General features: G+C 44.0%; 1 long non-coding RNA gene across 1 annotated transcript; it reads right to left on the reverse strand.

The window, feature by feature from the left end:
* Window positions 1–4,739: 4,739 nt before the first annotated feature.
* On the reverse strand, window positions 4,740–23,692 carry LOC133265854 (uncharacterized). The gene is made up of 3 exons (XR_009742156.1): window positions 23,581–23,692; window positions 9,223–9,375; window positions 4,740–5,239 (listed from the first exon to the last, which is right to left on the reverse strand). It is a non-coding gene; the product is annotated as an uncharacterized LOC133265854 (long non-coding RNA).
* Between the last annotated feature and the right edge of the window lie 1,791 nt (window positions 23,693–25,483).

Consider the following 25,483-nt stretch of genomic DNA (forward strand, 5'->3'; position numbering starts at 1 on the left):
TTTATGATGACATGTTGCCTAGCAATGACCAGATTGCCCTGAACAGGCAGGAGATAGAGTATACTATAGTGTGTGAGAACCAGGGGGAGATTGTGAAGGGGAAGAAAATATATCAAAGAAAAAACCAACTCCAAATGGCCACCGATTTTGCTGGGCTTAGTAACTAAGAGATGAAAAACAGATTTTGTTCAGTAAAGTGTTGGCTTGGTCAGACTAATTTCACCAGCTAGGTAGAAGGCTTACAGGGATAAAAGCAGGCAGTCAGGAAGCACTTAGCTGTTATGTAGCAAAATGGTTTATTTTTGTCACTGCTTGGCGATGTGTGTCCGGACGGCACTGTCCTGTGGTGTTTTCTTCCCTCTCGTTGTCAATGTGCCAAAGCTAATTAAAGAGAGCTGGGTCTATCTGTGAAGTGGGATTTACTGAAACAAACTAATCAGGAAGGCAAAAATAGCATGTATTTTTGTCATTTGGAGGGAATCGGTTGGCTCAGAAAGAGGATGGAGGAGAGAGACAACACTAGATGTCGTCTGTTTTGCCATCTGATGCTCCTCATTCGTCCTGGTGTGTATTCAGAGCACTTTCAGGTTGCTGTTTTGTTTTTCACCTCCTAAATTTAACCCCATTCTGAACAAGCTGAGGAGCCAACAGGCGAGCGAGCTAGTGTTTGTGAAAAACAACCACTTCAAAAAAGCTGACGGTATCTTTGCTTTTCGATGGACCTTGGTATAAAAAAGGGGAAAAAGGGAAAGAGAGTTCTTTTTCTGTGAAAAGAGATCATCTCACGACTTCATTGGCAGCATTTGTTTGCTGGAGCCTTTACAGGGGCCAGCTGTTAACAGATGGGCTGCATGAGCCTTCTCATTCAATTTATCATGTCTTGCACAAAATGATGCGGCTACTTTCATGGGGCAGAGTCAATCTACCTATCTCATGTATCTAGAGAAGCTCTGATTACCATCCACTGCCTGGCAGTCTTTGAATAGGGGAAGGGACAGTTGCTATCTCCATTTTACAGATTCACAGAGAAGTAGTGCTTAAAGCCAGAAGAGGAATTTGCATCATCCAACCTAACACAGACTGGGACATTTCATCACTTACCTTAATCCTATGTGTGTGACTGAAGTCCTCCTTCCCCGTGGTGCCCCATTCTATCACCAAGTGATAGAGACTCCCTGAGGAGCTTGTTGCTTTGGGTTAATCTCCTGGAGAACTGGGTTTAATCTCAAATCAACGCATGTCTAATTACAGCTCCATCCTAGAAGGCTGGGGCACAGCGAGCCTGATGCCACGATCTTCAAAAGCAACTGGCTCTTCCTTTTGTTTTAGGATTCCATAGGCTCGAAGTACTTAAAATTTCTGAGGAGCTGAATATGCTCTAGGATGCTAATGAATCAAACCATAGCTTCTGGGTCAGAAATGCCACTTTAAGCTCCCCTTTCCTACCTCAAGAGCAACTCTCTGAGGGTTTAGTTTCAAAGGTGTTCACAATCTTAAGGGATTCCGTCAGCGGGGCCATTTGTAACAGCCACAAGTTTGGTTGGTTTGTTTGTTGTTTTTTTTCCCCCAAATCATTTCGAAGTCATCCCCAGAGGCTGTAGTGGAGACTAGAACATGGTTAAAGTCCCGTCTCAGAAGATATTAATAAACTGAGGACTCACAGGAGGAGAGTGAAAAATACTCAGGTCTGGAGGGGGTGATTTATGGTGACAGATGAGGCAGAGCTCCCTGTGTTGGCTAAATGATGACTAAGCAAGAAGGTACTAATAGGAAATCTATTTGAAATACCAAGGGCAAAGATCAGTTGTTTCAGGTGGGTGCATGGCAGTGCATCGGGGAAGAGTATGGGCCTGCCGGCAAAATCACCTTCTCATCAGGGAGGTTGTGGGGAGCTGAGGAATAGTCTCCATAGGGGCCAGAGGACTTTAATAATCAGCCTGGAAACAAATGAGCAAGCAAAAAACCAAACGTATGGGAGGGACTTGCCTGTCTAGACTAGAAGAAGTGCTATGGGATGGGAACAGTGTTTTTTCCTCCCCAGATTTTAGCAGGCTCCTTCAGGTGTCCTGTTGACAGCTTGAATTTCTGCACTGCTCTGGCTTTGTGGAAGCTTTTTGAGCTTCGTCATTTTGACAGGCCAATTCTATGACATTTTCTCCTCCGTTGGGTTTGCCAAGCTGGGACATGCACTAGTGGAGCTCCCAGCACTGTCCTTCCACAAAGCAACCCCTGGGAACCTGCCTGGGTTGCAGCATGCTTGCCAAACTTGCAGCTTTTTCCACCCAGCTTTTATGCAGAGCAGATGTTTAGCTGAGTCCCTTGAGATGTTCACTGAACTGCTTGTGTTGTGGGAAGAAATCCCTTTCTCTCATTGTGGAGCTCTACAAAGGCATTGGGATGTTTGTGTCATTCTCTTGCAGAAGTTCCAGAGACAAGGTTACCTCGTCCCATTCCAACTCACTTGCTGTTAGCAGGGAGGAACTAATTGTTACCTTCTTTAATAGATAAACCAAGGGCTGTTTAACCTTTGATGACTGAGTGGGTCTGGGAAATAAATTGAACAGTCTTAGATGCAACGAATTATATGGTCCAAAGGAAGCAGAATGCACTGGCAGGTCCATTCAACTGTTAAAATTGAGGTGCAAGGTGCCAGAACATGACACTCTCTCCTCTACCCAAATAGCAGTCTGTCCATCAGAACACGGGTTCAGGGCTGGGGTGATCAGATATGGCACGTCTGTGTCAGGATCCAGGCTCATCAATTACCATCAATGGGCTGTCACTGGGAGATATTCCCCTCAGCACAGAATCAGATAGTGCTGAGTCAAAATCTGCCCTTCAGATTTGAAAGGCTTTCACTTCTTACCCGATGCTATCAGTTTTATTAGGAGCTCGAAGTGTGAGATGCAGCGAGGAAGCGCCAGCTCCCCTGAGTTCAGTGCCTGGCTTTGCCACTGGTTTGCTGGATGCCCTTGGAAAAGCCAATTAGGTTTTTGCTGCCTCGGATTTCTCAGTTGTACAATCGAGAGCTGTTCTCAAGCATAATTAACTCATAATCTGACCACAGTCTCAGGCGTGTGGTTTGTAAAGGGAAAGCATGATTATTTCAGAAATCGGATATTGAAAGTATTAATAGATTTTTAAGGCCCGAAGCAATGACTGTGCTAATTTATTTATACAGCATTTGTTAACCAGACTGCAGAACCTCTTCCAGCAATAGCTACATTGCAGTCACGCCTGTAAGTCCTGACTGCGTTACAGCACACCCTCTAAAGAGATGTTAAGTCTTGATTTAAAGATCTCAAGTGACAGAGACTTCGTCACATCCATAGGTCAGCTGTTGAAAGGCTTATTTACCTGCATTGCTAAAGTATACCATATTGCTAGTCTGACTGCATCCAGGATCAGTTCCCACTGCGCTAAGATTAAAGAACCGTAAATGTGAGCAATCTCTAACCCAAATGGGAAGATGCAGACGGTGACTGAATGAGCTCTTTGCAATCTGGTGGATAAACTGAACAGATTAGGGTTTAAGCCTCTCAGAATAAAGCATGTTTTCAAGATCTTGAATTATTCCTAGAACTATCTCCAATTTTTCCAACATCTTTCTTTTGAGTTTCAGATGCCCAAACAGAAGGAAGTATCAAAGCAGATCTCACTGACATTGCATTTAGATGTAACATCTCGGCACTACTTATAATCTCTTTCCTTATTGCTCATATCTGTGCTCTTAGCTACATTCTTGTGCTAGTAGTTTGTATTTGACTGGTTTCCTACTGTTATGCCCCATTTCTATTCCGACTGAGTTTTTGAATACTCTCAGAATACCTGTTTACAACCTGATTGATGTTTAGACATAAGGGTAGGATGAGTAACTTGGTGTTTTCATCTAGAATAACTGAACAAATGCTCAGAAGTCAGTCTGAGTTGGAGAGGGGGAGTCAAAATCACAGCTGGAGTTGTTCAATAAGGACTTGAAAGTATGCCCTGGATGGAGACTGAAATTAACTCTAAGGTGGGGCTTGGTGCTGGAACACATCAAATCTGGCACTGAGTTTATGAAATGCACTTGCTATTCCCCACCCCCGTGGCTTTGAGCAGGAACCAGTAAAAGGAATTACACAGGATTAGATGCTGCAGGCATTTATTCTGAGTTTTTATTGCTGAAATGGGAAGGTAAGGAGATACACCTGACCTGAGACAGTACACCAAAACATAGGCAGGACAAGGCAAGCCTGGGGTACTCAAATAGGACAGAAGATGAACAGAGAGAACTGAGTTTCACTGGTGTGTGCTACATCTATCCTTTGCTAGCACACTATTTAAGAACAGTCTTGCCAATTCACCTGTGAGTTGCTGTGGGACCACAAATGACCTGATATACATCCTATATAGCCCCATCTCAAGCGCATGACTGTGGGGCCACAACACAAGAAATTACCAACTAAATCTTGGAGTCACTGGGTTCTAGAAGTACATTAGAAAAAAAAACCATGTCCTTTAAATATTAATTTAAGAAGAACAAACTACTGCTTCAACATGATAAAGGAACTGTGGCTCCCAGAGGTGCCCTCTTGCAGGGAAAGAGGAGGGCATAAGGTGTCCCTGCCCATGGCAGGGGGGTTGGAACTAGATGATCTTAAGGTCCTTTCCAACCCTAACGATTCTATGATTCTATGATTCTATGTGTGTTTTTACAATGAGCTGTTGGAATTTTCTCAGAGGCTACCTGCACCCTGTTTTGTTGTTCCTCTTCTGATCAGATTCCCAGCATTTTCCCTTTGTTGTTTTGTCTTCCACTCTCTGGCTTGTGAGGAGTAGCCTAAGAGTAAAACAGCAGTGCATAGCCCTGGCTCGCCCTGGTATACAGCACAGCAAAACGCTGATGCTCTCACATTTCTTTTGTCCGTCATAGCAATTAGATGAAGTCCAACCTGGACAGGAGGCTCTACGGCTTGGCAAGAGGAGCCTTCCTCTGCCGATTAGTGCAGCAGCTGGCATGCATCCTGTGGTTCCACCACAGCCCTGCTGAAACCTGACTTAAATTAATTCCCTGAGAAGTAGTGCAAATGCTCTCAGCAAAGGTAACCCTGTGGAATGTGGTGTTCAGAAGCCTTCACCTTGTCACTGCTAAGAAAAGCTGCTGATGGCTCCAGCTATACATCAACCACTTCTTGAGCAGCTTGCAGACATAGTATGGTGCAAACCTCCAAGGAGTGTCCCTCTACAAAGCTGTTGTCTGTGAAGAAAGATAAATCAGGACAAGGGATGCAAGGAAGATGCAGGACAGTGGAAGAGCAGATCGAGGAATCATCTATGGGAAAAAGCTCTGTGGGAAGTGAAGGGTGTTGACAGATAGGGAAAGAGGTTTCACTAAATAGAAGTTAAGAAGCAAAAGGGGAAGGAAAAAAAACCAAAAAGATATAAGAGAGTGGTAGAGAAACTGCAGAGAAACCTGGAGCTGAAAACTGCTTGCTTACCTGAGCTAAAGTCAAGGATGGCTAATTCCAATTAACAAACCCAAATCAAGAACTCCATTTTCCTGCCAAGTGGATATATCTTGCTAAGTAGAATGGACAGTGAAGAAAGGCAGTGTGCAGGAAAAAAAACCAAAATATAGGATGCTCTGAATGTCGGGTGTCAGGGGGATGTAGTAGAGGCTATGCCAAAGCAGCTACAGGGGAATGGAGGGGCAGCTGGGAGAATGGAGAAGTAGAAATGAGAATTGTCAAGACCATATGATGACTGAAAATCAGGAACTGTGAAACCAATGGATGACTGAAAATCAGGAACTGTGAAACCAATGGAAAGGGAAGCTGAAGGGAATGGGGATCAAATCCTGTACAACAGTAGTGAAAGAAAGGGGGACTGCTGGCAGAGGGAGGAGAGGAAATAGTTTGCAAAGGTGAAAGGGAAGAACAAGTTCCTCTGAAAAACCTGGTACTGAAAATCACATAATGAAATGTTTTGGTGTCTGGGAAAGTCCCTGAGAAACTTCATACAGCACTTCCAGCTGCTGTGCTCAGACAGACAAATGTCATCTTCTTGGAGGTTTTGTATTGCTGTGCATGGAGCTGCACTACGGGAGGAGGCAGTGCCATGATTTACCTTGTCTTACATTAATAGTATCAAGTTATAGCTCTGTGGTTATTGGGGTATATAGTGGAGTATGTTTTATTCTTGGCAATAAATGTAGCATTTGCCCTGGGATGTCAATCAATAAAACAACTGCCCTAATTGCTATCGATGGATTCATTCATTATAACACTGTACAATGAAAACCAACACTCCTGCATTGTCACAGCCCCTGCAGCAACAGCAGCAGGGCTCTCGCAAAATACATTTCACACAGCGAAACTCAGCATTTCAGATGGGGACAAACCTCTGCAAAACTCCCAGTGACCTCAGCTCTCCGCTGGGATACTGAGGAGCCACCGTCCATCACTTCTTATTGCTGTGGACAAGGGACTGATGTTCACTTTTGCCTCTTCCATTATCTGGTACTGAACGGGAAGAGAAAACCTCTCCTTTCTTCCTACCTCAATTCAGCAACGACGAATAAAGCTTCCCTTAAGTGAAAGTGTAAGCTTAGATATGGTGTTGGTTCTGAGGTGTGTTTGTAGCCTGCAGAGATGCTCAGCAGCACAATGATTGGCTTTGCTTAACAACAGTGACAAAAGCTCCTTATCCTGCCAAAGCAGCATTAAACCCCCTCCTGCACAAAGGCCTGGGGGGCAGTGGCAGTGCTGCGGGGCTGACAGCTCTCTCCCAAAGACACCCGGTTTCTGCTGTGTTGTGTTTACAAGGTGAGAGGGTTTTATGCTACTTTTAGCTCAGCGGGATCCTGCCAGTATAACAAAACCTCCTCTCTTTTACCTGGGAGGAGGCAAAACACTTAAGTCAAAAGATTAACTCTGATGCGGCTCTGAAACTGCTCCAGAAGGGCAAAAGTGATACCATGATGGCTGCAGCCTGGAGAGCATGGGCTTGGGATGGGGCAGAGGACTGGCTGCTCAGCTTATGGATGCTTTTTGTTATTCCCATACTTCAAACAATGCTTGGGATATCAGGCAGTCCCAGAACAAGGCTTCTGAGGCTTATAGCATGATGCAGAAGGAGAAGCCTTGTCTCCTACCTCACTGGTACCCACAGTCACAGCTTCTTGCTTTGTTCTGGGGAAGCCTCTACATCCCCTGCTCTGCCAGATGCCTCTCCCAGACGTGAATATATGTGCTGGCAATTAGAGTTAGCGCAGGCAATTACACTTCTGGGGTTGCTCCCTAGTCTCACCTCATCTGAGCAAGCCAATTAATCTCTCTGCATCTCAGTTTCTCTGCCTGTGAAACAGATAATAATGTGGGCACCACCCAGCGTGGCTTAATCGAAGTGCCGGCATCCCCCTGGCTGCGAGGGCTGCAGAGGTATGATGATGGATTTTTAATCTCAGGCAAAGTAAAATGCTATTGTCTGACTTGTGGTTATTACAGCCACTGAACCACTAGCAGCCTGTACACACCATTGGGATTTGGTGGGGCACTTTCCAGGACCTCCTGCCTGCTGCAGCTTTGAGCCATGGGAGACCCTGCTGAAAATAACAGCATTGGCTCTTTGGCTCAGGATGCTTCAGCTCATCTATTTATCTCTTTTTTTTGAGTGCTGATTTCACTGACATCATTTAAAAAAATATGGGGAAGGAAGAGAGAGAAATCATTCAATTAGAGATGAAAATAATGGCCCTGTTAGGCTGTTGTTGCTGAATCAGACAGGAGGAAGGTGAACTGCAAACATATATTTGAAAGCAAGGATGTGCAAGGCGTCAGGGTCTCTGTTGCAAATAGCTCCTGGCCTGATGTGAAGAAAGCAAGGCTATGAAGGAAGACAGCCCCAGAAGTATGATGGAGTTTGCCCAGGGTGGTGAACCAGGGGTAGGAACAGTGTCCAGCTCCCCTGGATCAGAAAACCTCTCTATTTCTCCCTTATTCATGCTGCATTATTCCTCACAGCACTACAGAACATTACTCTGAGCCTTTCTTGCAGTGAAAAGTGACCCAATTAGGTGCCAGGTTGAAAACTTACCAATTAAATAACTTTTCTGCAGAGAAAATTGATGCATACATGCCATATATCTTCAGGAGGAGATGTCCATTAGTGCTGATTGTGCTGGTGGCTTTGGTAATGGAGACACTGGTCTATTTGGAGTTGGATGGACAAGCTTAATCCTATTTTAGTTACACTACAAACAGATAGGGGCTGTAATTACTTTAGTCACTAATTCTCTGAATCACAGTGTAACCCACAGTCCAGAGGGGAAAAGTTTGTATCCCATTATCATGTCCCTCGCATCAACTAATGACTCCAAAAATAAGCAACGTGTTTATATTCATCGTAATCTCTATGTGACAACTGTATTTTCAGCATATGGTCCTTAAACACTCCGTATTTTTACATAAGAAATGTATTTTGGAAAAGCTGAGAAAGCTATTTACTGGTTATTTTTGGTACACAGTGAGTGCTTTTTTGGCATTAGTCCACCTTATGTCCACTTGGATTTGAAAGAGAGACTAAGTGGCTCTGACATGAGTAGAGGGGGGGTGAGCAAATTGAAGAAAATGTAATTGGAGTTAATGAACTTTCTAAGACTCAAAGTGGACTGTAAGGAGAAGCTCTACATCCCCAGTAAGAGCTTATTCCAAGATTAAGCTTGTGTATGCAAGCAAGACAAGGGAGCTGGGGGCATGTCTTGCTTGCATACAGAGGAGGCTGTATCCCTTCCCTGAAAAATCCTTTGTGTTCTCAAAGCATATTCTTCCATATAATAGGTTGGCCATCTTCCCAAAATGTCAGTTTTCCACTAGAAAGCTATAGATTTGCCTATGGAAAACAATATCTCTCATAACTAATGGTTTAGGGACTGAAAATGTAGGTTTACTATAAAACATTGAAAACAGTTTCCAGAAGTTCCCCCCTCTTCTCATTTTCTCATGCAGTTTCCATCAGTGTGCGCTTATCAATCCCAGAGCATCGAAGAAAGGGATTGTTTGTCGGGGTGGGATTTTGTTTGTTTGCTTTTATAATGCAACCCTAACATGACACTTGAAACTCAGGCTCTGAAATGTCTGGATGGGGGCAGCGAGCCTTCAGAATAATTTTTATGACAGGCAGACAGGTGAAAGGGAGAAATCACAAGAGGATTCAAATGTCTTATAAAACACGAGAACCAACCTGAGAGCTCACAGGATGCTGAAACAGATGGCTTTCTGAGAGGTAATCTGTTTTCTCAATTTGGTGTTGTGGAAGGAACATAAACATTTCCTAAGGAGAAGACGACTCCTTGTCTTTTGATAAAAAGCTCCTGCCCTCCATGCAGCCAGAAACCTGAACAAGAAGAAAAAGAGATAAAACTGGGGTGGAAGAAATAAATGAAAATAAAAAACCAGGTTGCATTTTTCAAGTCTTTGTTGGAAACAGGATGCAGAGAGGGTGAATACCGCTCATTATCATCTGAGAAGCATTCACAGACCCTAGCTTTGGGGAAGCCTGTGGCAGGTTAAGAGAGCACATCAGCAAGCACAAGTGAATGAGAAGGTACCTGCTCAAAGAAAAACAATGCATAAAACATCCTGCTTATGCAAATGAATGATGATGACATTACCAGGCACTGATTAGGAAATGAATCTGATTTGCTTAGGGCCCTTCTTATCAACAATGTGCTGTTTTTTTAAGGTAACTGGTAGCTGTAACTGTGGTTCATTCCTCCTTATTTGGCTGTCTCCTGAGGTTAGGTCTGGTACTTTGGAGATTAGCAGAGGAGGGAAGGCTCCAGCTCTGAGGAGTGACAATTCAGACATGGCTAATGGGTGGATTTGTGCTTGCCACAGATGAAAACATCTCTTTATCCATCCTGTAAGCTGTGTTGTTCTTGCTCCTAAGGAAGCTCAGGTGTACATCAATTCCTTTCCAGCCTCACACTGCGAAGGAGAATCTAGTCATGTAGCAGAAGTAAAAATAGTGAAATAACTTACAGAGTAGCTGGTTAGAAGTTCACTTCTTGCTGTGCTTGCAAGGTTCATAACTTTCTGTTTTCCACTGCAATAGCAGAGGCATCAGGAAATGACAGGAACACTGTACCTGTTATCAATTGATGTGGTCCCAGGTACCAGCCAACAGCACTTTCCTCTTTCGGTAGCATTCATTGTGAGGAAGATTTTTCTGATAAACAGTGGCCATTAGCACATTCTGCAAGTGCCTTTTCTAAACCCATCTCATCTTGGCATCCGTGACCTGCAGAGACTGGTTCCTAGCTCTACAAATTGGCAGCGGATCACATTAACAGATGGCCTTGAGTACACGCGTGCCAGGACTCATTATGTGCCTCTTCTTTTTAACTCTTCTTCCCCCCCCCCTCGAGAGTTGTGTGTGGACTCCATCCAAGTATGTGGCAACATCTCTCACATCTGGGATCATGATGATACACCTTTGTTATACAAGAAAGGATCTGTCTCCATTTGCAATGCATTCTGAAGTCCTCACAGTCAAATGGAATGAAGCATCTGTCTGGTTTGAGCAGACAGCTGTGAATTCCTTTTGGATAGCTTGGGGTGGGCTGCTGGCAGCCTACATGGAATGAAGCTCCTGGGAACCACCCAGCCCTCAATAGACTCCCGGTCTCGGTAGATTTTCCCCAGCCAAAGAATACCTCAAACACTCCCTCAGCTGATATTCCCATAGCAGCCACAGCCCAGGGAAGAAGGAATTTTCTCAGCCATGGAGTAGGAATTTTCTGTCAAACGGGAGCAGGTTACAGACAAAGCCCAGAGAAAGAAAGAAAGAAAGAAAAGAGCCTGTGGTATGTTACTGCTCAGGGCATATTGCTGGGGCTGCCCTTGTAGCAGAGCTGGGCAGAGAACCTCTGACACGTTGCAGCTAAAGGACATGGGGCACCCTCAGCACTAACAGAAACTGGGTTTGAAACTTTCAGCTTAATTTGTGCAGCTCTGTGTTATTTACCTGATGGAGAAGGACTCGTCCCTTTGTCTTCCTGAAGATCACCATGACTCTGCTGCTTCCCCTATTGTGTCAACCTCCTTTTTTTTTTTGTCCTGGGAGAAATATGTCATGCACTGCTCTGTCAGTCACTTCTTCAGGGATACTGAATCTATTAGAAAGAAAAAGCTGGTTTTAAATGACATGTCACACTAAACTGTCTCATTACCTCCAAACTGAGATGAAATGCATTCTCTGTACGTATGATTTTTTCCCCCTATGTCTCAGTATTACTCTTCATTCATGGGAATGGTGTTTAGCCTTGAAGATTATAGACTGGTCATAATCAAAGAAAAGGAGAGCAAGATTTACTCCAATCATGTCAAAGGGATCTCTGAATTTTAGCTGACAAAGTACATACAGATCTCAGCACACCCTCATTGCCCGCCTGTGAATTTATCTGGCTTGATAAATGGGAGCAGTTTATGGAGCAGGCAGAAATTGATACGGAAGAGGTTTCTATCTGGAATGCTCTGTATAAATTACTGGATGCTTATCTGTGAGTAATTCCCTTGTATATGCTAACTGTCCAGACCCTTAGAGCCCATGGCAAAGACATTAGATAACCTTCGATTCACAATTGCTGGGGGCAACCTTCAAGCTAAATAAATAGTTCATCTCTTTTGGACTCAAATGATCTATCTGTTTGCAAGCATCACAAGAACCAGTCCAGAAACGGATACTTAAGCTACAATTTTTTTTTAAGCTGTCTTTCCTTTTCCTGTGCCTGCAATTTGTGGCTGCTCTTTATGTAATATAGCAGCCTGCTACTTCTGCTCATCTGTTTTACCTATCAGGTTTCTAATGTGCCCATCAAGGCACCTGTTAGGTACACGGACAGTTAAAGACATGATTTTTTGCCTTATTCTTCCCTGCTATACATGCCCTATTGAGGGCACAAACTACCCCAAGTACATTCCTATATTTGCCCATTAGGGAACTTTATTCATAGTTCTTTTCTGCTACAGATCTGTGTGTTGAGCTGAAAAGGAAGTGTTTCTCTATTGAGCTCTCTAGGCTTGGGATCAGAACTCATCTGAGCAAGAAGTCATGCAAGGATGCAGGCAGAGTGAAAATCACGCACTCAATATGTGAAGAAAAGAGCATTTCCCATCACTCAGACAGGTGAGTGACAAGTATCATCCTCTTTTGACATAACTCCCCTGACCGCAGCTTAATACAGACATTGCATAGTGTTTGTTTGGCATAAGCTGAGTTTATAGCTCTATTTTCTAGAAATAAAATCACTATCTCTGCCTGGAAGTCAAAGCAGATTTTCTCTCCCCCCCCAAGGAATGCATTGGTGCTCACAGCCCATCTTGGAGGCCAGTGCCAACCAAGTGTAAATGAACCAGGACAAGTTCATCACACAAAGAGAAAACTTCAGGCTGTTGAAAGGCTCCAGGCAACTTACAGCAGCAGATCAAAACCAGGTGGCTGGAAGCTGCTACTTCTCCAATCATCAAGCACTAAAATCAGGGATGCCCATCCTGTTGTGATCCAGCTCCTAAGCTAAAGACATTTTCAGCTCTTTGCTGAAGGTGACCTGAACATGAATTGAGAGCACATGGCCAAAAACATGATGTGCTGGGAAAGGAGTCACACACAGATCTGCTGTACCTGCCTGGAGGTACACAGCATCCATGGAAGGTAGGCAAGAGGCTCAGGTGGTCCCAGATGCTGCCTTTGACTTGGATCTGCTGCTACACATCAGTTGGAACATGCACCTCCAGCCTAACTGGCAACTAGCTGAAGGGGAGGGTCTGGACTGGCCTCCTCACCCCAGTCATGAAACAAACTGGAATTCATTATTAAAACCTGGGTTTGAGACGCTATTCACCCAACACCATTCTTTGCTCTAACTTTTGCTGCCTAACATGTTGTGCTGATAAGTGTAATTTCCCTTGGAAGTTATCAGTGAAGCTGGCTGTGTTTGCCAGATTTGTATTGCCTGAGCTCTGGAAGAGGTGCTGATCCCACACCTCATTCTTGGCATTGCCAAGGTCCTTGGCAGAAAGCTGTGTGCAGATCTCTCTACAGGGAATACTTCATTAATCAAGTGCTCACAGACCTCCTCGCTATGTTCCCCCCACCCCCCATGATGGTCAAACATGTCATTTTTGCTCCTAAAAGACATTGCTTGCAATTCTGCTCGGCTCAGTCGCATCACGTAAACCTCAACAGTGGTGGAGCGGCTGGCGCTCAGCCTGAATCTTTTGGGAAAGATGCAGCACTTCCCACCAGGCCTCTGGGATCTCCTACAGATGCAGACACAGAGCTTGTTTTTTGACAAGATTCTTCTGCCTTCTGGGGTTTAATAACTAATGACAGCCTGTTTCTCCTGGTCAGAGCTTCTGTGAGTGCTGTAAGCTACGGTATTGTCTCCAGGCTTGGCTGCCCTCTCTCTGAAAGCCAAGATTAACCCCTCCTTTCCCCGATTTGCTGTGTAAAAGCAGCACCAGCTGTCTACGGCTGCAAGGCAAAGCTAAACACCTGGAGTCCATACCCTCAACCAGGGGTATCCTGCCCCAGCTCGGGGGTATTCCAAGGTCTCATATGGAGGCAAAATATCTCTCTCTGGTTCTCCATGGTCTTCCTTCTTCCTGGTGGAGTCCAGTCTTGTGCAAGCTTTTTTTTGGCTGCTACTGCACATAGAACTGATGATATTGGAGAATTGCCAAGAGCAAATCCAACTATGCCTAGTCCAAGCTCAGCACATGTGGAGATGGCTCAGATTATTTCCCTCTAGATCTGTTATGGTCAATTACACCAACGCTCACATTTACCTATTCATACAGATTTCTGAGATCCTTCTGAGGTTCCCCACCATTATGATGGCATTTGACTGCCCAGAATACCTCAGCTCTTCCCCCTAACTCCAACTGTATTGCTGTCGAAGGCACAGCTGATGGGATGCCCAGTTTGATCTGGTATCAGAGAGGCAGATACAGAGCCCGGCTCTCTTCGGGCATCTTGCCCACCAATTCCTGCTCATACGAATCAGAAGGCAGATTTCACACCGCTATTATTTTCTCATAAAAAGCTGACATAATTGACTATAAAGGTCAATGAGAGGAAGAAACCTCTTTGAGTTACTCTCTTCAGTTGACATCTGGGAGCTACTGCCTGTCAGGGTAGTGCTGGAGATAAGCCCAAGGTCCAACCACAGCAGCAAGCTACACCTCCACTAGACCTGACCAGTGCAATCACCTCTTGCCACTGCCTCAGGGCTGTGATTTTGGTCAAATAAAACCTGCATGCTTTCAGCAGTGATTCACACAGATTTCGTCTCCTATGTAGAAGGAAAGTGGGCACAAGTTTCTTTCTCTGTCTCAGCAGAGCCATGCACGTTTCCAGCTCAAAGTAGAGAAAATTTAGATGCTGTTTATACCTCCTCACGGCTTGTTGCAATGAGGAGTCTCCCTATTTTCCCCAGAGGGGAGAAGAGTTGCCTTCATTTCTAAATTTAGCTTTAATGAGTGTAAAATGAACAAGGTAGCAGGGGAGCCTAATCTGGTTAGCAGAGCATGAGCAGAAAGTACAAGATGTTTGTGTACAGTGATGGATTTTGATTTCCTGTGCTGAATCCACAGGAGCAATGAAAGGACTCAAGGCTCCTGAAACTTCAATGGCTTTGTGGATGTACAGTGGGTATGAATTAAACAGGTAGTCCTTACTGCTAGTAATGACAGCAGAGCTGTATTTGGCCTTGGGCAAACACATGCAGTTGCTGACTTTGCTGCTTGGATGATGTTTATGGAGGGAGAAATAGAACTAGCACATCGAAACAGAAATAGCACAGGCTGGAATATATGAAGTTCTGTGCAAAATCATCCATTTGCCACAGCTTGCAGATGTACTTCACCCCTAACACATACCCTCTGGCTGTTCCTGCTATCATCTCTGGTCTCCAGTCCGAGGGTGCCTGGGATGCCTTTCTCCTCCAGTCCTGGAGCACTTCAGCTCTGTTCATTCATCTAAGTTTGAGGCAAAATTGCCTGCTACATTTATTCAACTCCAAGATCCCAAACCAACACTATCAGTGCCCCTCAGCTTTGCTCCAGACCTGATGCTCCACTGATGCCCTTTGGTTCTGATTGCATTGTCCTTTCTACCCTTCACAGCCCAAAAGAAGAGTGTTGCTGAACTCAGCTAAGCTGCATGGAAGTATAGATATGCAAAATACCTAAACAGATAGGATGTCGTATCTGATTTTTGCAGCTGGGATTTGGGATTTAAACAGGATGTTTTGTCTAACTACCCAAACTACTCAACAAACCTCACACACCCAAATTCATGGATGCATTGCTCCACAGGCCAAAAAAAATATTGGCACCATGGTAACCAAAGTAGCTCCACTGTCCAAAAGCACAAAGAAGAACATGTACAGAGAGATAAATTATTAAGATGCCACTGTAGAACGTTTTAAGCCAGGACTATAGAATTAGCACCTGGCACTTGTCAGAAATGGCAGAGGATGGCTCCTGATTGCAAATGATCAAGGCATTTCCTTTGGTCTCATATGAAAGCCAAAACTCCCTTCAGAAACATCAAATTCCACTCATCCTGTGCTGATGCCACCACTGTTGGCAGAGTCCTGGGGCTTCCTTGGAGCTCTGCGGACCAGACACATGCAAAGGATGTGCACATTGAATTTCAAAAGCATCTCTGTACCCACAACTTCTAGTGAAGTCATCCGAGTCAGCTGCAATGCTCCGAATCCTTTCCTAATTAGATCAGCAGTCTTTTCACCTCCTGAGAGGGCTTGGTATATCCTCTGGCTTTTGAAGGAGGTCTGTATTAAAAGCAGAGATCTGACAAACAGGAGCCTCCTCAAATACAGAAACAAACTGAAAGACACCAAAGACCTTTTTCTTCTTTTTTGGTTTTCTCCCCCCTCCTCATAGTTGTGAGTAATGACAGCTAGAGAAATAACACTTGTTTGTAAATAACCCATGACCCTTTTCATCCAAAGGGGTCTTAGCAGCAAATCAATCCATATGGGGTTTTTTTAAGACATAGAGGGCATTAACAACATGCTCGGTCAGACTTCTCACTTTGATTTTAACTTTTTCAAGGCTGTGAGCATGCATTTACAGAAAGAGAATTAGATAACACCATCTTCCAACCCAAACTGTTCTATGATTCTGTGATCTTTAGCTTCTCACTAATTCATATGGTCTTATTTTCAGGGGATGAAGCAGATATAAATTACTTTTATACACAGTTGTGTTTCAAGAAATGAATGAAAACACTAAGCACCGTCAATTATTCAATCAAGCACAGAGGCAGAAAATCAGCTGTGTTTGGGCTAATCATTTGCATGAGCACCAGGGTCGGTTGCTCCCTATATAAGATACTTCAGCAGTATATAAATTCATGCAAAAGGATGGGTTCACATTTCAATGTTCCTGCAATTGCCTGGTATCACATAGAGAGAGCACATTTATTTATCCTTGTTGGGATGAACTTCATTTGTATGAGTGGGCATGAAGATGATGCTGGATCTGTGGCTTGTAGCATTTACAGGGTGAGCCGATATGACAAGGGAAAGAAGGCATTACTTTTCTTCTTCCCATTTTACAGGTGAATAGTTTCCCCCTAAGGAAACAAGAGCAAGTGGAAGTGTGCAAAGATTTGAAAAGCGAACCCTGGGTTTCCTTTCCACACATGGTGCTTGAGTCACAAGGTGTATATCTTCTCAAGAAGCTCCACACCTCAGAAATTCAGCAAGCAGCTTGGAAACTGCAGCTTTGCCCTCACCACCTCCAAGAAAATGAATGGGCTTTAGAGATGCTCAGAGATAGCAGGTGGTCCAGAGGTCACCAGGGAGCCAAACCCTCACATTCATAAATCCCATGGGCAAGACCCATGCAAGCCAAAATGAGCAAACAACAGTGAACTGTTGGTGAGATTTATATAATGCTGCTTTAGTGTTTTCCTTGGAGATATTTCTGACCTTTGCCACAAACGTTCATACAAACGATATTTTTGTTTGCAAGTACAATTGTGCGAAGGGAAATGCTGGGAAATCTGCATTTGACTGAAGCTCCACTACAAAGGGGCTTATACAGCATGCAGAAAGCTCTCTGCTGTATATAAAAGTTTCAGCTCCCTCAGGAAGTGAATGGAAGTAATATGACCCAGGTAATGCATTTTACAAAACAGAAAACGGCCACAAAAAGGCTGGCAAACAGCCAGATGCAACTGAAATGAACTCGAGGATGGAGATGCATCACGGGCCGTGTTTGAATAAGGAACATTGTCATAAAAACCAAGCCCGCTCCTTCATGAATAATACAGGACCAAGAGACAGGTCTGAATTTGTCATGTAAATTATTTACTCTAACTGTGAAATGGCCACCTGTCTAGGCTTGAGGCAGCGTTTGAACCGAGGCCCTTTCAATAAAAAAGGAAAGCAGAGCTGTTTGAGCTAAAGAGGAACTTGCCTGCCATTGCGGAGTAGCTCACTGCTGCCCTCATGCACAGAGGTGAGTCAAGGATGTGACCCCTATTGGGCCGAGCTCTCCACTTTATTAAGCTGAGGAGCATCTTCATGGGGAGCTTTTCACCTTGCTCTGCTAGTGAGCTCAGTGATGATTTTGTCCATGGTGCTCAAGCCTGGGACCAGGTCACCAAAGAGACCTCAAGGTATCCCAGGCTGCTGAACGTACAACCAAGATGGCCAAACTGGCAGAAGGCAGCAGCAGAGCCTGCCTTCAGAGAGGATGGCCTCCTCCAGAAGTGCTAGGTTGGGCTTAGTCTTAATGGGATTTTAACACTTAATATAGAACTGCTATGAGCTCAGGCAGAGATGTCTGCATTTGCAGAGGCACTTCCCATACGGGATATACGGCAGCTTCATGGGACCCGCTTGCCAAAACCAGTTTGAGCTAACACCAGTGAGAAAACAGCTCTTAGAGACACAACACCTTTGTGCCCAGCCAATAGCAATTGTTAAAGGTGGAATTAAATCTGACCTGGAAGAAGTCTAGAAGACATTTCTAAGGATTTTTGGATACATCTTTACAGGGCTACCCCAGACTGTTCCCATACCTCACTCCTGTCAGCTTCCGCATGGTGATGTGCAGCTCTGTTCAACCTGAGCTGGAAGGGTGAGGAGCCGATCAGCATTCCAGTGTGGTGGTGTGAGGATGTTTGTTTGTTTATGGTGGGGCTTCTGTTGTTGTTGCTGTTATTCATTTGCTTTTTTAAAGCTATTGCTCTACAGAGTGCTACCAAAGAATCCCAGCAGATCTACAATAACCAAGAGTTACATTCAAAAGCCATTCGATATACCTGTTTAAATAACCTCTCTTACTCTACAATTGTCTTGTTTCTCTCAGGGTTGTCATAGAGAAGAAAATATTGATGACTTAGTGGTGTGTCAGGGAGAGTGAAGTAATTTACCTTGCTCTTGAAAGCCTTTATTTTTTGACCTGTTTCTCCAGTGTGTGTAACTACAGCATCTCTCTCTGTTCCTTCACATCAATTTGGACATCGTGAGAGCATCCTGCAGTATAGGCGATGCACAGACATGGTTAATGCTGCACTGCCTGGGACTAGAGGAGTATCTGTCACATTTAGTTCATCTTGAAAAAGCAGACACCTTGTAGCAGAGAAGTCAATGGTTTTTTTAGTTATACTGAGCTTCTAGAAGGCAAAAAACTCATTTTCAACTCTCTAAAGAAAGGAAGGTGTTAGATATCGGTGCATTAGATCTAAAGGATGTCCCATCAAAACCCAGACTGCTGTAAAGGTTGTTGTTACCTTTTAAGAGAAATGTCTTACTGAAATCAACAAGGTCTTTGCTCTGTCCCTCATATAAGAAAGGTGATGAATGAAAGCAGGCAGTAGTTTTTAGACTGTTTTCCCCAAAAATAACCCCAAACTTTTCGTCCCAGTGCATTCCATCTTTCGTTGCACTTAACTAGAAAACTGGAAGAGATGAAAGGTGAATGATGCCAGACCAGACTGCGTTTTAAGCATCAAAAGACGTCTTCAGCAGAAGTAGTGTTGTGAAAAGTCCAAGTGAGCACACAAAAGCTGGATCAAGAGCTGCCTATAAACTCCAGCCCTTCTGGAAGGTACAAACACTGCTAAAGACTTTCCTCTGGACATTTTTCTCCCTGCCTTTGCTGAAACATGCAGCTTTTTTTCCTGACCCACACAACACATCTCTCCTTTTCAGGTATCTCTAACAATTGCTCCATTCACAGTGGAAGGCAGCACTGCCAGCAGAGTAGTTTTGATTGCAGCAGTTTAACAACTAAATGTACTAATGAACTGATGTACCACTTTGTTGTCTCACATTTCCGCTATCAGAGGCCCTGCTGTGCTCTAACAATACCTTAAGTTAATACCTAACTTGTTTCATCTCTCCTGGCTTTTGTATACACCCTTGCATTCCCATTTGCAGCTTTATATAGGGCTACAGATGCAAAACCAAACAAACATGTATTATACAGATACCATCACCTTCTTATGAATGAAGCCTCCAAAAGGCAGCTGCTGCTCTACTTGTTTCTAAAGCCTTAACTCAAGTGATGACAACATTAAAATACAGCTACAATAAAATCAAGTGGCTAATTCCAATGATGGCAACAGCAGAGCAGGGAAAAGCTGGTAAAAAGCAACCAGTTCAAATAATATTTACTGAAAAGATCCTAAATGTTATTAACCTGCTTCTCCTCTGCCATCAGAATTACACCAAGGCATCTCTGGTTCAATGAAAATCAGACCCTTAAGGGTAAAAGAAAATCCTTTTTTTGTTAACAAGCCAATAAACTAATAGCACTTGAAAACCTCGGCACGCCAGGCTTTATGACCCGCAGCGAAAACAGATCAGATGTGCTGCAAGGGCAAAGAGAGTCCACTCAAACCTCATCTTCAGCTGTGCAAAATATTCCTGTGATGAGCAAGCTTCGGTTTGCAGCTCAGCACCCTCTTCCCCATTGCCATGAGCATTTGTGGTTCAGCAGCATGTTTCCACAATAGTGGTGGGGGGAGAAGAAATCAGACAAACCCATAAAAATCAAACACTGTTTTGTTCAAATGTGATTCTAACAAAGGCTGGGCTGTGTTCTGACTTCTGGCTTCATCCGGAAAACTGCATCTTTTAAGTTGCTCTGCTCCTTTCCAGAGGTATTTAAAAGTTGTGTGGGTGTTAGTAGTGGATGAGCACTGATTTCAGCGAGGAATTAGTACATGTTCTGAATGGAGAAGATATGCTCTGTATACACCCAAGGCTTGCAGGAAAGAGAGCTCCAGGATTTCAAGTGAATGCATCCCTAATTAATCTAAGGGGAAAGGTAGCTTTCAGTGTCCTCCAAGGGCTGCCACAATATCATCATCGCATCATATCATAGATTGAGCGCTCCCTTTGTTCTTGCATGTGAAGCGAGGGTTGAAATGTTAACAAGTTTAATCCCCAAAATTACCTTTAAAAGAGAAAAGCTCCACTCCAGCCTGAGCATTTCCCAGCTTTCTGAATGTCTGGTTGCTGAATTTGCCAGATTTTTACACCTGCCTGCTGGAAGCAGCCTGAGGACCCCTATTTACTTTGCACAGGCCACCCTGCAGCCATTAGAGGCATGTTCACTCCTCACTGCCATCCTGAGTCCATCTGGGAATAAGATAAAAATCTTTATTCCATTTTCTCTCCCACCTCTCAGTAGAAATTTTCCTAACTTTCTGATAAGACTGGTTTTATTCTTTCTGGCCATCCTCCAAAGGCAAAAACGGGACCTCTGCTCAGCATCATCATCCCAGGCTCAAGGCTTTTAATGAAAAGCTGAGATTCCTTCTATTTAGGGCCAGAGAGGCGACTAATGGACTAAAGCGCCTGAGAGGTGGAGGAATGGCTCTGCCAAAAAGCCATGTGGCAGCCAGCAAAGTCCATGTGCTGAACTAATAAATGACAGTCAGTGCGCCCCATGGAGCTCAGGTGGGGAACAAGCTCCCTTTATCTCCACTTGTTCCTCTCAAGCAGCTTTTCCCTATCAACAAGTCCAGTGAAACCACCAGATTTCTACAGCTGCCCTTCACCTTAACGGATTTTCACCACTAAAATAAGGATCCTCTGACTTTGATATCTGTATTCTGAAAGATATAGGCCATAGCTATGTAGCCTTTTGCAGCCTGTGCACAAAGGCAGCGAGACATGAGCAAGCTCTGCCCCTGAACACTGTGCTCTCAGTGCAAGGGTGAGCCCAACTCGAGCGTTGTGCTATTGGAAGTATCTTCCCATCCCCTGCTGAGAGCACCAGTGGGGAGATTCAAATTTGCCCGAGAGCAGACACAAAGCCAATTTTAAAATGAATGTTGGTCTCAAGCTAACAGGGAAAATGCACCATTGGCTTTGATTTTTAAATACGTTAGTTATTCTCTCAAAGAGTGGATCAATGGAAAAAGGAAACTGAGTGATGGATAATGCTTTACTTGCTTAGGAGTAGGATTTATCCTCATGCTGTCTGGCAAAAGCATGGCCTGCTCTTGGGGAACTGTGTGCTCTTGTGTTTCCCTCACAGCAGCAGTGTCTGCCCCTATGTCCTAGTAACCAGCAGGCTGGTCACATACTAGAAGCATTTACCAGGGGGTCTGGAGTGGCAAGAAGCATCTGTGAGAAATTCCAGTGTTTCTATGAACTCATATTTCAAAATAGAGCAAAATACTGACTCTGAGGATGCCACAGAAGTGGGAACATTACAGAAGTGTAATGTTAAGCAGAAAAGATTGCTTGAAGGCAATCAAAACATTTCATTTTTATAAAAGTCCAAACACTCTAATTAAATTTTATATGCTGATACAATTCAAGCTACAGTTACCCAAAGAATACTCTAAATGATCCAATTCTAATAAGACACTGTGAGCTCAGTGACTTATTAGAAATAATTTCATGATTTCTAATAGGATTCCATTTGAATGAAATGCTGCTGAAATAAAGATATTCCCACAAAAAGTCATAATTTTGAGGAAATAATAGTTTTCCTCATGGGGAATATTCTGACTAGATGTATTTAGCAGTTAAGTTTTGCACTATGCCAGCACAACTCAAAGCTGTTTGTGTGGAAGGACGATAGCCACATCATGAAGGAGCTGAAATCTGCCACATTATAAGGTAGACACCTGCTGGGGACACAGGTTCCACCTTGTGCTGCTGAAGGTTGACTTGTAAAACCAACATGCAACACTTCTTCCAAGCAGGCTGAAAAGACAAGACATTTATCAGCCTTCATCTGGTTATCTTTTGTGCAGATCCCAAGCACTTCTCCTATCAAAATCTACAGAGCTTTTGTCTCAGCTGTGGCTCATTCAGATCAAGGACAGAGGTATTATTGCAGCATGGCTCACAGAGAACAGCATCACCTGTGAATGTGCTGAGCACTTTCCTCCTGTCTTGGACAAAAACAGCCCCGCATCAGGTACCTGTACATCTTGAGCTCCATGTGTATGTCTCCCTAATACTTGCATGCCATAAAATGTTCTTTGCCATACAGAAAGCAATGAGGCCGTTTTTGAGCAATGGATGGGGAGGAATTTAGCTCACTTATGGAAGCCATGATGGCCAACAGTGCAATGATAACAAAATGCTAGGTAGCATGTTGAAGGCCTCAAAGTATCTGCAAATTGCACACATGTCTTCATATCCAAGGCACAGGAACATGATACAGTAACATACCTGGTGTTTTAAAGCTAGATTTTAAAGAGAAGTCTTCAGGCTTCCAGCTTGCTGAAAGTACCTGCCTGATCCCATTACTTTGTACAAGCCACCCGAGCCGGGATCCATCCCTCTAGAGCTGAGGGATCAACAGCAGAAGGTATTGTTTGTAAGCTTCTTGCAGAACAGCCCCTTTCTTGTGGTAATGAGACCTCTATGGATTTGCAGTGAGGATACGGTGTGACTCAAGGCTGCTAGGGTCAATCAGGACATAAGCTGAAATCAGCTTTCTGAAGACAGTTCCTGGTCAAGGCACAAACCTATGCTCTTGCCTGGCCCATATTTGTCACGGGAGTGATGGGAAACTGGAGACAAGAGACAAATAATGTTACCCTGCCATGAACAACATGAGACCTGTTTTCCCTAACTGGCTGAGCAGGGCTCTTCAAACAAGGTTTGTGGTGCAAAAGTTCACAACTCTAACAATGCATTTTCTTTTCTAATATTCTCACTCTTGACCACCAGGTTGCTCTTTGCATGATCCTTACTCCAGCAAGCGCACATCTAGGGCGTGCTCTGGTTGCAAGCACAAGAACACCAGAATATAACACTAAAATGAATCATTCCAATCCCTAACAACTACTTCATGCCAGTTCAGAGACACCATAAAGATCACCTGAGGCTTCAAGAGCTGAGCAAACTTGTTGCAGAGCTAGGAACTTTTGCTAAGCACATTCCCAGATAAACAACCTTATCAGTTTGGAGCTCCTCAGATATCACCACCAAATACTGCCTTAGACTAAGGTCAGGCTCAGAATACCACAAGCAGACTGGCAGGATCACACATTCCCTAGGAACGGCACCATAGCAAGACTTACCCAAAGCCCAGAGCCATCAAGGAGAAAATGAGTAGGAGAGGGATAAAGGAGGCAGATAAACTTATACTGTTGATGTGACCAACCTGTGAGTCCTTTCTAATTAGAGCAGGGCTCACAGCACAGCCACACACATGGCCCTGATGCTAATTACGGAGGGCTGAGCACTGACACATTAACCTCCCAGTCTTGAAACATTAACTTTACTGGGTGTAATACCTTCCAGGTTAATAACCTGCATCCACAACAGAGTCCAGCTCTGTAAATATCCAATTAACTGGGTTCTGTCAGAGGAAGCAGCAGCAAAATGCAAGGTCTAGGAGGGCTGAAGGGAAGGCCTGAAGAGCTGAGTGTGGTGTATGCTGGTGTGCACACACATGGAGGGGGACCTGCAAGGAATGGCCGGTGGAGCATGGAGGAGTGATGCCTTCATAGTGACTCTGCGCAAGCTCCAACACCAGCAGTAGCTTGGCCAAGGGAAAGTAATAAAATGAAACAAATAGAAGATTCTTCACTGTTGACATTTAGCAAAACATTTTTTTCCAGCCTTCCTCACTCCTTCCTTCTGAACCATTCTTCAAAGCTTCTGTTGTTTGAAAGTGAATTCAAAGCAACAGTGGCCGGATTCAAGCTGTACACAGTAAAATGGAAGGGTTTTTTTCTAACTTTTAATCCTTGTTTTGCCCTCTGCCTTCCAGAAGGGGGAAGTGGAACAGTGAAGCATAAAAAAAATGGAACAAACATGGAATAACTGAATATTCAACTCAGTTTGAACGTAATTGCCTCATTAAGCATAATTTTGTAGAGGGTGGGGAGAAAATTATTCTTTTCATACAACAGATTCGAAACATTTAAAAAATAATTGGTCACATAAATGGTTACTTCTATTCTGACCAACGCAGAAGCTAGTACAAGTGGAGATGGGCATCATGACATGCTCACGGATGTGCTGCTCTGCTGCCCTGACCCCATAGCACTGGGTGCTTTGATGGAGATGAAGGGAGAAGCCTCTGCCGCTCTCAGAGCAGAAGCAGCTGCAGGGGCTCAGGGTGCTTTGCAGGGCTCAGCCACTTCACTGAGCTGCTGCTATTTTAGCTAAAAGCTCTTTCATTTTCCCCCTCCACAGCTGAACTGACACAAAGAGCGTCAGACACATTCGGCATCAACGAGACATCCAGCGTTTTTCCTAACTGCTCAACTCATTCTCCCTCCGAGCAGATACTCATGTTAGTCTCTTACTGGTGTTCAAGTTTCCCCATTCTGCAACCATCAGGGTGTCCTCATTCCCCCTCTCCTTTTCTACAACCGTTAATTAAACCTCTTCTTGCACTTAGCAAAAATCTGCCTTTCCATCTCTGTCACAACCTCTTCTTCACCAGGACATCTCTTCTGAAGGCACTGCATATGCACAGGAACACATTCAGCCCCATGTCGTTTCCAGCAAGCTTCCAACCTCAACACAGAATCATAGCTGGTTTGGGTTGGAAGGAACCTTCAAAGCTTATCTAGTCCAACCCCCCTGCAATGAGCAGGGAAATCTTCAACTAGATCAGGTTGCTCCAAGCATTGAAATTCCAACCCAAACTCTTAACTCTGCTTTTACTGGAATTGAAGAAATTCTGTGAAGACAGAGTACCAGCCAAGCTGGGAGAATCAAAGAGATCATCCAGTGAGACAGGAGAAGAATGAAAATAGTGCTTTTAATATCATTTACAGTCAAACTTACAGTATGTATTTCACATCACATATTTCTAAACTGCTCATCTGGAAAATATAAGCTGCAAAAATACAGAACACAGTACTCAAAATATATCGAGCATGTGGCTTCTCTTTCTTTCCTTTTTTTTTTTCCTTTTTTTTTTATATCAATTGTACAGTGAAACTTTTCCTTTTCCAAACCAGGTTT

Source organism: Pezoporus flaviventris, unplaced genomic scaffold (genome assembly GCF_033815535.1).
Source record: "Pezoporus flaviventris isolate CSIRO_AGI_PZ_B2104156 unplaced genomic scaffold, CSIRO_AGI_Pfla_v1 ptg000006l, whole genome shotgun sequence".
NCBI lineage: Eukaryota > Metazoa > Chordata > Aves > Psittaciformes > Psittacidae > Pezoporus > Pezoporus flaviventris.